Consider the following 6584-nt stretch of genomic DNA (forward strand, 5'->3'; position numbering starts at 1 on the left):
TTCAACAAGAGTTATTGAAGAACTCAACACTTCAACAAGAGTTGTTAAAGTTGGTTCATCTAGTAGGTCATGTTCACCTTAATTGTTGAGGGAACCTCGACGTAGTGGAAGGGTTGCGAATCCGCCTGTCCATTACATGGGTTTAATAGAAATTTTGGCTATGGTAGCTGATGGAGATGTTGAGGATCTATTGTGGAGGATGTATACAAAGATGATTGGATCAAAGCTATAGATCTCAAAATGGAGTCAATGTACTTCAATTCTGTTTGGGATCTTATAGATTAACCTGATGGGGTAAAACCTATAGGTTCTAAATGGATATACAAGAGAAAACGGGATGCTGATGGGAAGGTGCAAACCTTAAAGGCTAGACTTGTGGCAAAGGATTATACCCAAGTTGAGGGAGTCGACTATGAGGAAACTTTCTCACTTGTTGCCATGTTGAAGTCTATCCAGATCCTCTTGTCCATTGCCTTATATTATGACTATGAGATCTAACAAATGGACATCAAGATTGTCTTTCTGAATGGTAATCTTGGAGACCATTTATATGGAGCAGCCTAAGGGATTCATAACCCAAGGTCAAGAGCTAAAGGTTTGAAAGCTTAATCAGTCCATTTATAGATTGAAGTAAGCTTCTCGATCTTAGAACATTTTATACTGCAATCAAATCTTATGGCTTTAATTAGAATGTTGATGAGCCTTGTGTATGCAAGAGGATCATCCACAATTCAGTCGTTTTTCTAGTGCTATATGTAGATGATATCTTACTCATTGGGAATGATGTAGGAATACTGACTGAAATTAAGAATTAGCTAGTGACCCAATTCCAAATAAAAAATTTGGGAGAGGCGCAGTTTGTTCTAGGTATTCAGATTTTTAAAGATTGAAAGAAATAAACGCTAGCTTTGTCTCAGGAATTGTATATTAACAAAATGCTTGTCAAATTTTCGATATAGAATTCCAAGAAAGGTTTGCTCCCTTTTAGGCATGGAGTTATATTGTCTGAGGAATAATGTCCTAAGACACCTTAAGAAGTTGACGAAACGAGACAGATCCCCTATGCATCGGTTGTTGGCAGCCTGATGTATGTGATGTTATATACTAGACCTGAGATCTGTTATGCGGTGAGGATAGTCAGTAGATATCAGTCTAATCCAAGATTTGATCACTGGACCGTCGTTAAGAACATCCTCATGTATCTATGAAGAATGAAGTACTACATGCTCGTGTATGGTTCTAAGGATTTGATTCTTACAAGATAGGCAGACTCTGATTTCTAGAATGATAAGGATTTTGGGAAATCCACATCAGGATTAATGTTCACTTTTAATGGAGGAGCACCAAGCATGGGTGCATTGTTGACTCCACTATGGAGGCTGAGTACGTAGTGGTTTGTCAAGCTGTTAAGAAAGTTGTGTGGCTCAAGAAATTCTTGACTGGTTTAGAAGTAGTTCCTGACATGTCAAAGCCCATCAACTTTTATTGTGATAATAGTGGTGTTGTGGCTAATTCCCGAGAGTCTCAGAGTCACAAGCGGGAAGCCTATAGAGCAAAAGTATTATCTCACCTGAGAGATTGTGTATTGAGAGGATGTGATCGTCATACAGATAGCTTCGAAACACAACGTTGTTGATTCATTTACAAAGACCCTCATGGCTAAGGTGTTTGAGGGTCACCTACAGGGTATGAGTCTATGGGACAAGCCACATATAGTTTAGGGCAAGTGACAGATTTTTTACTAGGCATGTTTTATGTCCTAGTTTATTGATTTGTGTACTTGTCTATTAGTATGACTTGTATATTGTACACCCAATAGCTTTAGAACAAGCGGGAGATTGTTGGGGTTGATGCCCTAAATCTTGTAGGGTCTTGTAGTTTGTAATTCTATTGTATAACATTTTGTTTATTTAATAAATTGAGATGTTTTATGTTTTATTTGACATTTAGTAGCATTAAACTCATAAACCAATAAACTAATATTCAAGGTTATCATCTATAGCTTAAACATGTATGTAGAGACATACAGATAAATCATGTTTAAGTGATAACCTAAATGACCTGTAGTAGATGGATAAGGCTAGATACCTTATCCTGGTGACACTAAGAATACGATCCGCTTTGTAGATGTTATAATTGTTATAAAGTGCTACAAATGTTATGATCCTGATAATTCATGTGGAGACATGTGAGGGAGGGTATTCTATACAAAGGAGTATGTATAAGACGGGACCATGAAATGACTAGTTTCATTATATAACGTCGCTCGTAACTGAGACTTACATTTTACCAGGATGACCATAGATGACATGACCTAAATCCTGAGTGAGTTGTGACCTCCTGCCTATGAGGGTGGTCCTTTGAATTGGATTCATATAATTGAACTTAATATAAATGGATTTATATTAAATATCATTGTTGAGAGATTTAAAAATTGTAGGTTATATTGTATGTGATACAATACTAAACCATAGGTTATATGTTTAATGTCGTATAACCTATAGTTATATATATATATATATATATATAAGTTTTATTTAAATTAAAATAAATTTATTGTATTTTAATTTTAATTTGAATTAATGGGAGGAAAATAACTTTCCTCCCCTATTTTTCTCTCAACTCACTATGTGAGTGATTGGGATAGTTGAGGGTTGTTCTCTTCTTCATTCATTCAGTGATTAAGACTTACAGAGAACATCCTCTGCAAAATTTGTTTTACAGAAAAACTCTGAGAAAAGTTCTTAGACTTCCACACAACCCTCTTCCTCTCTCAAACTCTATCCCTCTCTTCCAAAATACCAAGAGCCCACAACTCCTTGGATTCTCATCTTAGAGAATACAGGGGAATCTTTCGTGGTGGTGTCCAAATTAGGATTTCGACTTTGTGGCCATTCTGGAGAAGGAATCATACGTGAAGATTAGATCTTCAAGGGTGAGTCCTCTTTTTCTCTCTTCTCAATTTGTTTTTTTTATTAGCATGCTGTAAAACTTGAATTAAATGCATAATTCTTCTCTAATTTTTCTGTAAAATTCCTGTCCTGTAAAATTGGGATTTGGGTCGCTTTCGCTTAAGGACCTTTACCGATTCCTACACGAATAACATCATGAAAGTATCTAGGTTTCATGTTTCACCAAATAAGTATAAGGACAACCCGGATAAAATTCGGGCTATCATAGAAATGTTATCTCCAACAAACCTCAAACAACTTCAGAGCCTCAATGGAAGAATAACATCACTTATTAGATTTATACGCATGGCCAAGGATTGATGTTTACCTTTTTCGAAGTCTTAAAATGGGGACTCAATTTGAATGGACTAAGGAATGTGAGAAAGATTTTAAGGACTTAAAGTCATACTTAGGGATCAACTCCCCTTCTTGTAAAACCCGTTTCAGGAGATGAGTTACTACTCTATCTAGCAGTCACGAAAATTGCGTTAAGTTCAGCTTTAGTGAAAGAAGAAAAGGGACTCCGACGACCAATTTATTATACGAGTAAAGCAATGGTGGGAGCTGAAACCAGATATCTTCAGGTAGAGAAACTCGTTCTCGCATTGGTCACTTCAGCAAGAAGATTACGCCTATGCTTTCAAACACATAAAATTACTATCTTGACTAATTTCCCTTTAAGGCATGTGCTACAAAGACCAGAGGCATTAGGACCACTTATGAAATGGGCAATACAATCAAGTGAGCATGATATCCAATATAAACCGAGAACATCAATGAAAGGTCAAGCCATGGCAGATTTTATAGCATAATTAACTACAAAGGATGTAGGATAGGGTAAGGCCATCTCAGGACAAGTAAAAACTGAAACCAAAGTAGAAGTGAACTCTCTCCAATCAGTTACTTCTCAGATCCCGTGGACATTGTTCGTGGATGGGTCGACAAATACAAAATAATGTGGGACAATATTGCTATTTGTATCCCCTTGGGAGAGAACATCTAGAGTATGCATTGAGATTCAGCTTTCAGGCTTCAAATAATGAGGTAGAATATAAAGCCCTGCTTATGGGGTTAAGAGTTGCAAAAGGGATAGGCATTTAAAATCTTTTAATATTAAGTTATTCTTGTTGGGATGGTGTCCTGATTCTCCCGGAGTCTTGTTGTTTTGTAAAGATACACATTGTTTAATGAATAAAATAAGTGTTATTTAATTCTACCATTTACTCAAATCTAATAAACAAAGCTCCTTGGTTATCTTATGTGAACTTAAGCATGTATACGTGATATACAAGTGGATCATGCCTTAAGTGATAACCTAAATAGGCCTGTAGTATAAGGACTAAGGTGGGATACCTAATCCTAGTGACACTACGGATATAGCCCACTTTGTAGAGGTTTGTAAGTGTTGTAAACTACTACAGATGGTAGATCCTGACCATTCATGTGGAGACGTGAAACGAGGGTGTCTTATACAAAGAGTTTGTACAAGACCAGGACCACGAGATGATTAGACTCTGTATATAACGCCGTTGATACTAGAGACTTACATCTCACCTAAACGACCATAGGTGACACGACCTCAATCCTGAGTTGTTTTGGGAACTCCTGCCTTGAAGAGTGGTCCTTTGATTAGTATGGGTGAGAGTGGCCAGATGCCAACTCAACATGCCTATTTTTTGGAGACTTGTCTGATCTGGGAGCTGGGAACTCAATCCACAAGATAGAATTCACTCATTTCTCGTAGCAGGGATAAGTAGAGAGATCGCTCCCTTAAGGACTGATTCTGGGGCTTGAACGTAGTGGCCATAGCTACTCTTTGGAAGAGAAGACTCAGTCATAGTAGGATGTTCATTAGAGGGATTAGTGGTACTAACTACAGGGCATAACGATTATTGGCCCAGCTGTACTTACGAGCGATCTGTGAAGGGTTATCACATTGCTCATTGGTTTAGATGGACACATAATATATCTATGGTAAGGAGAGTTCAGTTGTCGGTCTTTACTAGAGTGCTTGGTAGTTAACAGATGGTGAATCCCGTGACTAAAGAGTTTAGTCAGTTATTCACGTACTGTTAGAGCTTCGAGCTACATGTCCATGAGGTCCCCTTGGTAGCTCAATGGATTAAGTTGAGGATCAGTTCTTGGTGTTGATTTGAAATGTACAAATTGACAAGAGGTATTTTGATTATATATGATATAATCGGTATGATGTTGAGACACATCTAGTGGATGATTGATGTAAATGAGATTTACATTAAGTACCATAGAATAGAAAAGAACTATAATTTATATGTTTCATGAGATGAAATATTAAAACTATAGGTTATAAATATAGTATGATAAGTTGGTTATCATTTATATTTATAATAATATTAATTATTGGATAATTAGTTATTTTTCTTTGATAACCAAAGTAGTGTGTGGTTATTGGATTCATGGTAACCGTGAGTTTAAAAGGAAAATGGTTTTCCTATTTTGAAAATAAGTTTTTACAAACGATTGAAAAAGTTTTTTGAGTTTTCTTTCTCGCAAAAAAGAAACTCACGGTGTCGTCAAGTAAATACGGATTTACTAAACGACGGTTGGGCAAGGTAAACGATCATGTAGTAGCGAGCTAAACGATCGTGCAGTATTTACTAAATGATCACATAGTTTTGCTAGACGATCGCTTACCCAAAGTAAACGATCGTGCAAAGTCTATAGGTAACAGACCGAGCTAAACGATGAGCTAAATGATCCCATAGCTTTTGCTAGACGATCGCTTAGCTTTATCTAAATGATTGGGCATCGACCTATATGATAGGTCTCTACCATCTCCCACTTGCTCAGTCGTGTACGCGATTGGTGTTTCCTCCATTCGTCTGCCTCATACCAAGTCTGAACAGAGCCCACCTTCTGGATTCTCACATCGAGAATACCAAGGTAGCCTTGTTGGGGGTGTCAGACTCAACCCGACACCGTCGAGGTTTTTTGGAGTTCGTTTGTGGAGCTGTGGAGGCTGTTCGTGTTGCTGAGGAGTTTGTGAGTGAGGCGATCGTTGAGGAGATCGTGACTGAGCGCAAAGTGTTCGTGCTGTGTTCGTTGCGGTGTTGCGGTCGTGTTGTTCGAGCGTTTGTGAGCAAGGAGCGTGGAGACGAGGCGACAAATGTTCGTAGAGTTCTTCCTTGTTCATTTTTTGTTCATGCTGTAATTTCTGCATTTGAATTGTATAACCGCTTGTTTGAAGTCGACTGTAAATGTTATGTTCATTTATGATTGTGATTTGGAATAATCTTGTTTCGCTGCTCATGGAAATCTCAAATCCGATTTCCTTCAATTCTCAACTAATTGCAAAAAAAAAATAACAACTTAATATCATGCCAAGGATCAGAGAATGACAACATATATATCTAAAGTCAAAGAAATGTTAACCTCATTCCTAAAGTACGAAATAAGGCGAACCCTGAGATCACAAAATGCAAATGCATATTCCTTAGCCCGATTAGCAGCAGCCTATGAAACTGAATTGAGCAGGACAATGTTAGTAGAGGTTTTACATCGACCAAGCGTTGTAGAGGAAAAGAATTTGAAAGAAGAAAATTCTGGTTCTAAGGCCCACGAAACTGATTTCGAAAATGAAATCGTACAAAGGAA

This window comes from Benincasa hispida, chromosome 4, assembly GCF_027475165.1.
Source record: "Benincasa hispida cultivar pf3 chromosome 4, pf3_genome.v1.1, whole genome shotgun sequence".
Classification (NCBI taxonomy): Eukaryota; Viridiplantae; Streptophyta; class Magnoliopsida; order Cucurbitales; family Cucurbitaceae; genus Benincasa; species Benincasa hispida.